Genomic DNA, 11,395 nt, shown 5'->3' with positions numbered 1-11,395 from the left:
GTTTCTGAAGGGTTATCTATCTTGGCTTTCATGTATCCAACAATCTTAAATAGACAAGCGGACATGCAAAACTAACATGATTAATGAGTTAAAACAAGTAAAAATCATAATAGGAAGGGGACTAGAGGGTGGTTCACCAGTACTATACTTCCCCCTGGATTCATCATCCTTTCTGTGTGGCCCTTCTGAGAGGCATTGTCCAATTATCTTCAAGGTGGGTTTGGGGTCTCCACTACATCCACGCCCCTTCACATCAATTTGGTCGCTTGGTTTTGAAGTTCCGATGCTTTTTCCTGTCATCATCTCCTGATCACCTAGGCTGGTGTGCTTCTTCCACATGGGCTTGTTGCTTCCCTTCTAGATGGCCATTTCCTCAACTACAAGCCTTTAAGACCCCAGACATAATAGCTGGGCCTGATTGGTGCATTTAATCTATTTACATTCAGTGCAGATTAGATAGTGAGAGGTATGAATTTATTGCTTTCATGTTACCATGTGTGTATTTTTTTTAAATGGGTGGGTAATACTACTGTTTTATTTATCCTAAAGATTTTTCTGTGCTGAGTTAATTTTGTTTCTGGACTTTCTTGTCATTTTTTTCAACATTGTTATTTTAGTGCTTACTGGTTCTTTAGAATACTCTTTCTTTTTATTTTATCCATCTGTTTATCTATCTATCTATCTATCTATCTATCTATCATCTATCTATCTAATCTATCATCTATCATGTATCTCTACCTACCAACCTACCATCTATATATGCGTTTAGGTATTTGCAGTTATACAAAAGGACAGATATTGTACGAACCTACTACTATGAGTATAAAAAACAAGAGAACATCTTGCATACCAAAGGGAACAGATTTTGGAGGTTACCAAGGGAAGGGCAGGGCTGAGCAAGGGAAGAACGATGAAGCAATGGGCCAGATGTGCTGACTTGGAGGATGGAGGACTAGAAGCGGGAGACGAGAAATCAGAAGAGGTTGAGATAAAGTATGGGGTGGGGGTCGGTGAGTGGTTTGAACTATAGAGGGCAAAGTTGATGGTCTGGAATGTAAACCCTCCACTCAATTCACAATAAAAAAATACAATACAATTTGAATCTGGATATTTAATCTCCTTCGGATTTAGCTCTTTTTGCTATTCCTTCAAAACTTCTCTAGCTCAAGTATGAAAAAAGAAATAATTTTTATTTTTATATGTTGCTTAATTTAGGACTTAGTTTTTTTAATATATAAAATGTGGATACTGTTTATAATTTACATATAAGTTTGTGAGCAATCAATAACATTATGTATGTAAAATGTTTATTAGCTGAAATATGTAAAAGTCTGATATTAGCATTATTATTTCATTTCTGCATTTCTATTAATGTCTCTGAACTAAAAACCAAGAAATAAATCAAGAAAATATATTTATCTTGCATGCCCAATGCACTGAGTACAAAAGTCATTACCGTCAGTATGTCAGAATGAAAAAAGTATAGACATTACTTAATCATTTTGTCTGTGGAAAGCCAAGATTGTGGTCCAAGAAATGTAATTGGCTTTTGGGATTCTTCTTTTTATTAGTCTAAAAAGGAACCTGTGGACTATTTGAAGGTAAAACAAACCTTGAACTTTGCTTTTAAAACAGGTAGTCCAAAAATTAAATGATATTTTAGAAAATTCCAGGAGCAAGGAAAAAAATATTTGAAATCTCGCTACCATCATAATATTTCTTCAAACATAGGTCTTCTGGTGACAAATTTCTTGCAATTTACCCCCTGACAAACCTTTGCTTTATATTCATTCCTGGAGGCTCTTTGCTGGATAAGAACCCTAGATTGAAATCTATTTTGTATTCAGTGTGTTAAAGATTCTGTTTTATTTTGTATATTAGCTTCAAGAGTGTCATTGAGAAGTTAATTGTTAGTCTTACAGGTACTTCTTTGGAAATGATATGTCCATTTTTCTCTGACTTCCTTAAAAATTTTTTTGTGCCTTAGTTATATGTAAATCTGATTATTTAAAATTTTTTTGGTACATCTGATTATTATGGGCCGTGGTGTGTTTTTCTTTGCACTAATCTTGATGAATTTTTTGAATCTCTGTGTCATTATCTTTCAATGATTTTTTTGAAGATTCTTGGTATTTCCTTTTCAAATAATGCTTTCCATTTTTTTTCCTTCTGTGCGTTGGTTTATATGTGTGTTAGAACTTTTCTCCACAATGTACAGGTCTATGTTCTGTGCTTCTGCACCACCCCCCTTCTGTACTTTAGATTACACAGTTTTGATTGTCATATGGTTGAGTTCAGTAATCCTGCATTTTGCTGTGTATAACTTTAACTAATTTCATTTCCAAAAATTATATTTTGTAGTGTCAGCGTGGCTGTTTGATGATGTTTTTCGCTAGTGATGGTGCCGCTTTTTCTCCATAAGGTGCATAAGAGGGCTTTATCATCTCTGTCACATCTGGGATGAGCTTAGTTGGCTTGGGGTTGCAGTTTTGATAAGAGTGAGCCAGCTAAAAGTTGAACTATATTTATGGGGCATTGCCTCCCAGGCTTGTGATTTGATATCTTGACAAGACTTTCTTTCTTCAGCTCAGATTAATGGTGAGATTCATTTGTGATTTTCAGAACTTTTGTCCCTACTACTTGATTTCCTATGATGAGTAGCCAGGAGTTTTGGTGGTGCAGTGGGTTGCAAGTTGGGCTGGTAACCACAAACAACATTTGGAGACTACCAGCTGCTCTGTGGGCGAATGCTGGAGCTTTCTACTCCAGTAAGGGCGTACAGCCTCCGAAATCCAAAGGGGCAGTTTTACTTTGTCCTTTAGAGTTGACTCTGAGTCAGGATCGATTTGATGGCTGTTGGCTTGGTTTATCGTGAACAAATCAAGCAAACGTCTTGTGAAGGAGACAATGGGGGTATCTGATACCAGGATCCTTCCTTCTAGTAGATGTTGTTTTCTACGAACTTGGATTTTGTGAGGGTTTACATTTTTTTTTTTTGAGGGTGGAACACTGGGTTCTTGTGTTCTACTCCACAACTCAGAAAATATTCCTTGGGGGCATGCATAGTTATGGTAGATTTTAATTAGCCATCCTTGTGCACTTCAATGGCTCCTTAGTCTCTTTTCTGGCCAGTACAATTTCCAATTTCCATACCAATCCGAGCTGTATCCCAAACCTTCTTTTAAAATCAGCAAATGTCCCCAGGGACAAACTATAGCATGCACATTAGCTCACGTGGAAAGGGCAAGAATTTTGGCCTATGTAATCCTTGTGGGTTCCATAGTTCGTTAGTATTTTAAATCATATGATTTTTAATTCATCCTTCTTTTATTTTTTGTAACTGTTTTGGTGGGAGCATTGGCCTGCTGTCATCTACTAAATCCAACTCAAAAGTAAAGACCTTACGCGAGCGTTTTGGATTATGTTCCTGGAAACTTAGACTGAATTCTAGCTGCACAGCTCTCCCAGTATTTCTTCCGTCTCCACAAAAGCTTAATCCAAATATCAACTGCTTAACACTTATAACACTGGCTCCTGCCCTGGGGCTTCGGGATGAGAAGGACCTTGTTGGAGGAATCGTTGGTTTAGAAACGACTGTGGTAGACAGATGAGGCTGGCTGCTCCTGTCAAAATGCCTGGTTTGGGAACCCCATACAGGATCACTATGAGTTGGAATTCACTTGATGGCAATGGTTCCGTGGTTGCCATAAGGATATTACAATGTGTGCACACATCTCAGGACAAGTGTCCACGCAGAGTTCTGTGGTTATTAGCAATACATGTAAGACTAACTATAAACCGACAAATGAGAGTATGAATAATGGTATAAGATGGGCAATGACCAGCCAGGCAGGTCAGGGGACATTTTAATAGATAGAATCAGAACATAGGACAGTGCTCCAGAAAAATAAAATGAGTCACCCTAAACCAGAGGAAATCATCAGCACAGACATTTTCTGTTCTTTGATCACAGAGGCTGTATTAGGAAGAAGGAGTTGGAGAAAAAGTATGATTCTAGAAATGACCAATTATCCTAAATATACTAATTTCATACAAAGTCATTAGATAACAGATAGTTGGTACCATTAGAATGATCACAAGAGCCAAGATGAAGTAAGTAGTTTGAAACACAGAAAATATTTCTGTATGTCTGAGATTATGTATTTCAACTGCTTGATACATACAGTGAGGAATATTCTAATGTTGTAGGAAATATTTTTTCCTTTGGCTGTGGCACATGAAAATCTCAAATTCAAAGGTTATATAAATGTGTGTAATCTAATTATACCTGAATTTTTGCTAAAACCCTATTTCTTTTTGACAAATTGCTTTTTTCTCTGGCAAATAAGTGAGAACCATATTAATTTTTACTGTGAATTGAGTGATAGAAAACATTCCAAAATTTTTCCTTTGATGTGTTTTTGAGTAGGGAATAGGAATTTATGCTCCAGGGAGCACATGCTTATTGACTGCTGTAATTTTAAATATAATCTTTGCATTATTTTTGTCTGTTTCATCCTCTGAAGTATCTGGTTTAAAAAACAACACACCAACTATCTTCGAGTGCTTTAGATTAGAGTTTCAATGGTTAAGAAGGTAGATAAGAGAAAACTTGTTATCTTTCTACTCATCTAAGAAATCATCTACATATAAGACAATCAAAATTGAAAATATCAAAGCTCTTTTATGATCATCAAGCTTTCCTTTTTGACAGGAATTAAGTGCCATCTCTTCAGTGTGATATATTAATAGGTTCTTAGATACGTCTTTTCATTCCCCACCTCCACACCATACTCGTCTCTGTTGTAGGTTGTGTAGTTTGGGACTGATTTTCTGTAACATCTTTCTAGCCCAGCCCTTTGTCAGCTGCCTGTCAGTCTTTTATGATGGGATTTCCTCTCTTGACTCTCCACCTTTCATAGACAAGGTTCCTTGTAGCCCTTACCTACCCTTGCAGGTACCTACCTGCCCTTTAGCTGTGAGAGGAATGGAGGTATTCAGAAAGCCAGGGAAACATGGAGGCAAACAAACAAACAAACAAACAAACAAACAAACAAACAAAGGAACAAATAAACATTACTGTTGAGCCAACTCCAACCCATGGCACCTTTTTGTGTATCAAAGGAGAACTAATTGTACTCCATAGTAGTTGAATTTTAGTAAGTAGTTCACCAGATTTTCCTTCTAAGGTACCTATCAGTGGACTCAGACACCATTTTTTCAGTTAGCAGCTGAATATGTAACCTTTTACACCAGTATAAGGACACCTTGTCATGATAGAGAAGGCCTGGGGGTATAGTGATTACCAGCTGGACTGCTAACCACAAGGTCAGCAGTTCAAAACCAACAACTGTTCCATGGGAGAAAGATGGGGCTTTTTCCACCCATAAAGAGTACAGTCTTGGACAATACTGGGGACACAGTGTGAGGAGTGAGTCTGGTCTGACCCCCCCACAGTGGGGTGAACCATGAAGGGAACATAACAAACCAGCAGTGGGCGCAAAGTCATGAAGCCTGGAGGATTCCTGAAAATAGACTTCAGATTTGGGAGGGCAGCGCTGGAGCCCCGCCGGACTGCTGGGGAGATAGCCAGAAAGGTCAGTGGACAGACCTGGAACAATGCATAGGTTTTTTGTCTTTCTTTGATTTTTTGGGCCTTGTCTTTGTTCTGTCTATCTATATAAGATAGGCAAGAGAAGCAAACCCTTGGAGAAAGTAATGGAACTAATGGTTCCCAGGGGGATTTTGGGGAAGAGGAGGCCAGGGGAAGGGAACAATGAGCAAATAATATCATGGACAACTAGTGATCAACTAGGGACCTAAAATCGACAGCGAGGGGTGTACAGAGTTCCTGATGATGTTGGAGCAACAGTAATCTAGCCGAGAATTACTGAGAGGCAAATGAGGTGTGAACATGATAGTGGGGCAGGAGGGAGGAAATAGAGGAAAGAACTAGGAAGCAAAACTATTTATAGAGGTACAAACATAGAGGTGTACATATGTAAATATATCAACACATGAAAATTGGGGTACTGGCTTATGTAGATATATTTATGTGGCAATACATTGATGTTGTGGATGGATTTTAGTCTTTATTTAAGTTTTTCCTCAACACTTGTTTCTAATAATGTGGCACTGGATGATGCCCATCTTCCCAACATGATTTATGAAGACAAACTAGGTACATAAGGAAATGTGGTGAAGAAAACATGATGCCTGGCTATTAAAAGATGTAGCATCTGGGGTCTTAAAAGCTTGAAGCCAAACAAGTGGTCTTCTAGCAGGAAATCAACAAAGCCCACATGAACGAAGTACACCAGCCTGTGTGATCATGAGGTGTCTATGGGAACAGGCATCAGAAGTTCAAAATAAGCAACCTCATTGAGGTGAACAAGAGGGATCAAAGTAGATACCCAGAGCCCACCCATGGATAATTGGACAATGACACACAGAGGGGATGCACAGAAGTGAAGATATGTCCAAGGGGTGGTTTAGCACCAATGAAACACCCAGCACTCCTCTAGTGCCTTAATCCTTTGTCCCCCAGTATTATGACCTCAGTCCTATCTTGCAAATCCTGCTAGAATGGTGTACATTCATCACTACAAATGAGATCTTTCAGTATATAGAATTCAGGACAGAGAAAACCCTCAGAAATAGTAATGGGAGTAATAATTCTAGGAGGGTAGGAGAAGGAGAAAAGGGAGAAGGGGGAACAGATAGCAATGATGGTGGAATAACTCTCCTTTGATGGGGATGAACACCAGGATAGTAGGTGTAGGGATAGAATGGGCAGTGTAAGATACATATAGATAATAATAACAATACATAATATATTAAGGGTTCACAGGGTGGCATGGTGGGCAAGGGAGGGAAAAAAGAAGCTAATAACAAAGGTCACAAGAAGTAAGATAATGTTTTGAAATTAATGGCAACATTTGTACATGTCCACTTGTTATAATGGCTGTATGGATTGTTGTAATATATGTAAGAGTCCCAAATAAAATGATTTATTAAAATAATAAAAAAAGAATACAGTCTTGGAAATTCACCGAGGGCAGGTGTACTTTGTCCTATATGGTCTATATGAGGCAGCAGCAATTTGATAGCAGTGACTTTGTCCTAGACTTTGTTAGAGACTCTTAACTATATTTAAGTACATTAAGAACCAAGATCAATATAAATTACTTGGGGACTGAGAAGCAAGTCCACTTGAAGTCTTCCTACCTACTTTCACTTCTAAGACCAAAAATAGTCTATAATTAAATATCCTAAGTAAAAAAGCAAAAAAAACCCAAACAACTTATACATTCCTAAAGAGTTAGGGGAGGAAAACATTGAATTAGTCTAAAACTATAAAATATAACAGGTGGGGTTGGAATTTTTTTTTGGAGAGTGAATTTGCTCCAACCCTAACACAATTCTGAAAAAATGTATGTGTGGCTTTAAAATTTCCTACTTAAGGAATTTAGATTTTCTCCCAGTCACATTTTGAACTTACAATACTATAAATAATCAGTGACAAATGATGCTATAAATAAAGTTAAATTTCTCTAACAGAGGATTTCATCCCAGTCCAGCCACTTTTGTTTCCTTTAGGGAATTTTTTTTAACTTTTTAAATGTAATCTCATATGTGTTGCCATAAAAGACTTTTACACATTTTCCCCACCAGACAATTATGCTGTATAGAATAAGGCTGAAAGAAGAAAGTCTACTGTTCTCAGCTTTAAAGCAAATTTCATGCATCAAACTTTCTGGTAGCAAAGCCAGTTAAAAACACGAAGCAATTAAACGACTTGAACATGGGCACAGTGCTCCTTTTTTTCACTGTGGGGATTGATTAAAACAGTGATAACTTTTTTGGGGGGAATAAAACTATCTACAGTAAAAACATTAGTTCACCATTCATTGTGTCCTAGGGTATATTGTTTGGCTGTTGTTTTGTTGTATATGGTTTTTATTATACTGAATAATTTCCCTTCTATTCTATTTTGTTGAGTCTTTTTGACCAGAATTGAGTGTTGGATATTGAAAATCACCTTTTGTGCATCTATTACTATGATCATGCGATTCTTTGACTTGTTTATGTGATGGGTTACATGGGTTGTTTTTCTAATGTTGAACCACCCTTGCATCCCTGTTATGAATTCCACTTGATCATGGTAATTAAAAAAAAATGTTGTTGTATTCTATAAGCCAGAATTTTGTTGAGAATTTTTGCAGTTGTATCATGAAGGATATAGGTGTGCAGTTTTCTGTCTTTGTAGATATGTAGAAATAATAATAGAGAAAAGAACCAGGGTCTTTGCCCGGTTTTCATGTCAGAATTATGCCCACTCCATAGCATAACGTTTGGGAATTTGCGGTCTCTTGACTAGTCTGTAGAATTTGTGACAGTTTTCCACTGAATACTTGGTAGTATTCCCTTGTGCAGCCATCTGCTCCTGGGCTTTTCTTGTTTGGAAGTTTCGTGATGATCTCCTCCTTCTTCTTTGTTACGGGTCTGTTCAGGTTTTCCATGTCTGTCTGCACTAATTTGGGCAGATGGTGCATTTCTAGATATTTGTGCATTTATTCTAGGATATCAAACTTGTTGGAGTGGAGTCTTTTCTAGTTTTGTGTCATTCCTTACTCTTTGTATTTCATTGGAATCTGCTGTGATGTTGACCTTTTCATCTCTAATTCTAGACATTTGTATCTTTTCTTTATTTTCCTTTGTTAAGTTTGCTAGTAGTTTGTCAACTGTGTCTATCCTTTAAGAAAACTACTATCTGAAGCGCATTGGGTCAGCTGGTAGTGCTTGGAAATTGGGGCATTGTGGTTGCTGTTGATCCTTTGGGCCACCTCTGCAGGGCTGGAACCCTGAAACTAATTTTTCAGAGAGCCACAAAAGCTGAAAATGGTGACAGTGAAAAATTGGCTAAGCTGGAAACCAAAATCTATCATCAGATTTACTACTTTGGAGACTTTAATTTGCCTCTGGATAAATTTTTAAAGGAACAGATCAAACTCGATGAAGGTTGGGTACCACTGGAGAAAATGATAAAATTCAACAGGTTAAACCATCTGAGATAGGTAGGTTTGTTGTGCCAAAATAGCCAATGAACACAGATGAGATTAGTTGAAGGGCGGAAAGATAAATGGTGAGCCTGGCCTCTCTCTCTCTTGCTCTTTGATCATCAGACCAGTGTGCAGCTGCCTTGCTTGTTCTGTGCCCCCATTTGCAACTAGACTACCTGTGGGACACCTTACCCGTGGACTGTGTCATTATAACTTGAGGTTCCTTCAAGACCTGCTTTGCCACGCTACATCTCTTGAGCTGGGGACTGTTGGACCCTGTCATCTGGCAGACTGTTCGTGACCTGCTTGCTGTTTGTTGCCTGTATGCAGGATAGCTTGAATTGCTCCACAGAGGACTACCCCACGGCCCTCAAGACTTGAAGACTGCCAATGTACTAGCTGTCTCATGGAAGTGAGTTGCACTGAGCCATTTGTAGTGCTTTATAGATTAATTAACCGTTTATTTCTTATGTTATCTATCTATATACATATATATATATATATCATTATTAGTGTCCTGGTTTTGTTTCTGGAGAGAACCCTGTCTAACACACCATCTAACAACAGACCGTAATGCAATAGTAGAAGCATTGAGCAAACCAAAGGTAAAGCTCATGGAAATAAGTGAAGATACAACTAAAATGAGAAGATCTCCAAGTACCCCCACCTCCTGAAGTGACTGATTAGTATAAAAATGATGTAGAAACCAGACCAATTTATATTAAAGGCTTCCCAACTGATGCAACTCTTGATGACCTAAAAGAACGGTTAGAGAGCAAAGGTGGAACACTAAATATTCAGATGAGAGAAACATTGCACAGAGCATTTAAGGGGTCAATATTTGTTGTGTTTCAGAGAATTTAATGTACTAAGAAGTTAGTTGAGACCCCTAGCCAGAAGAATGAAGACACAGACTAGTTAAGACCTTTTAAGGTGATTACTTTGCAAAAAAGAATGAAGAAAGACAGCAAAACTAAAGTAGAGGCAAAATTATGAGCTAAACAAGAGAAAGAAGAAAAAGATGCTGAAGATGCTGAAATGAAATCTCTGGAATAAAAGATGGTTTGCTTGCTCAAGTTTTCAGATGACTTAGATGATGTGTTTTGTGTCTCCACCCCTTCACTCTGAAACAAATTAATAGACACTCATATGTGTTTAAGAAAGAACTTTATATACAAGAGCAATCCCAGCTCAGTCCAGATCAAGTCCATAAGTCTGGTATTAGCTCATATGCCCGACACCAATCTATAAATTCCTCTTCTGACTCAGGAAACATATGCAATGATGCCAAATGCAGGATGATCACAAAGCAGTGGGAGGGAAGTCTTGTGAGTCCAGTGGAAGTGTAAGCATCTCAGTGCTGGCAGGGGTCTGTCTCCACGTGGCTTCTCCAGTTTCAAGGCTCTGGCTGCTATCAGCCTGTCTCCATGTGGCTTGTCAACAAGATGTCTCACAGGGACTGAGTCTGTGTCCTGCCTCCAGTGAGCTATTTATCTCCTTAGCGCTTCCAAATGAGGTCATCAAGCTGCAACCTGATTGGCAGGCTAAACGCCACCCCTTCACTCTTAATCCTCTCAAATTGATAACAGATTATGTAACCACCACAGATAATCAGACCTGTAGAGAAGATTTGCATATCCTTTTTGAAAGCCATGGAAGAAATCAAATGGATAGACTTTGTCAGAGGAGCAAAAGAGGGTAATTCTTTTTTTTTAAAAAAGCCCAAGAAGTACTAGATAAAACCAAAGATGCAAGTTACAATAACTTGCAATTTAAAAACAGACATGATGTAGGAAGTACAGAGGTAGAAAAAGCAGTACTGAAAAAGAGCCTGGAAGATCAACAAGAATCCCTGAACCAATGGAAGTTGAAAGGTCACAAATTTAAAGTAAAGGGAAAGGGAAATCAAGTGGCCCAGGCTGGGTTGGCTAAAGGAAAAGTAGTTTCAGGGCAAGAAAATGAAATTTGATAGGAGGGTGAATGTGATGAAAATGAGGGGCAAGAGAAGAAGCAGACCAAGAGGAGCCTGCAGCAACACAGCAGAAAACAGAAAATGGCACAAGAGACCAGCAGTTTACTAAACCACTTTAACATTCGCTTTATTTACATTTACTGTACTCTGCTTTTCTCTTTGGAGATTTAAAAAAGAAAATCGAATTAGGTCCACTTCAATGCCCAGCTGTAAAAAAGGAAAATATTTTTGTCTTTTTGTTATCAGATGAGGATTTTTTTAAAAATGTATAGTTCTGTGTTAACAGATGAATCAAAAGGAAGGTTCTTTCACTAAATTACCTTTTTACTATAAGGATATAAAATTTAATAAAACATATCTA

At 38.0% G+C, this 11,395-nt stretch overlaps 1 pseudogene; it reads left to right on the top strand.

The window, feature by feature from the left end:
• The first annotated feature begins 5,507 nt into the window (after positions 1-5,507).
• Positions 5,508-11,153, top strand: LOC101663748 (annotated as a pseudogene).
• Positions 11,154-11,395: the final 242 nt, after the last annotated feature.

The sequence above is a fragment of the Echinops telfairi genome, unplaced genomic scaffold (genome assembly GCF_000313985.2).
Source record: "Echinops telfairi isolate 266 unplaced genomic scaffold, ASM31398v2 ScPeMD7_11;HRSCAF=52, whole genome shotgun sequence".
NCBI lineage: Eukaryota > Metazoa > Chordata > Mammalia > Afrosoricida > Tenrecidae > Echinops > Echinops telfairi.
The sequence above is the reverse complement of the archived record's forward strand: the minus strand, read 5'-3'. Positions and strand labels throughout refer to the sequence as shown.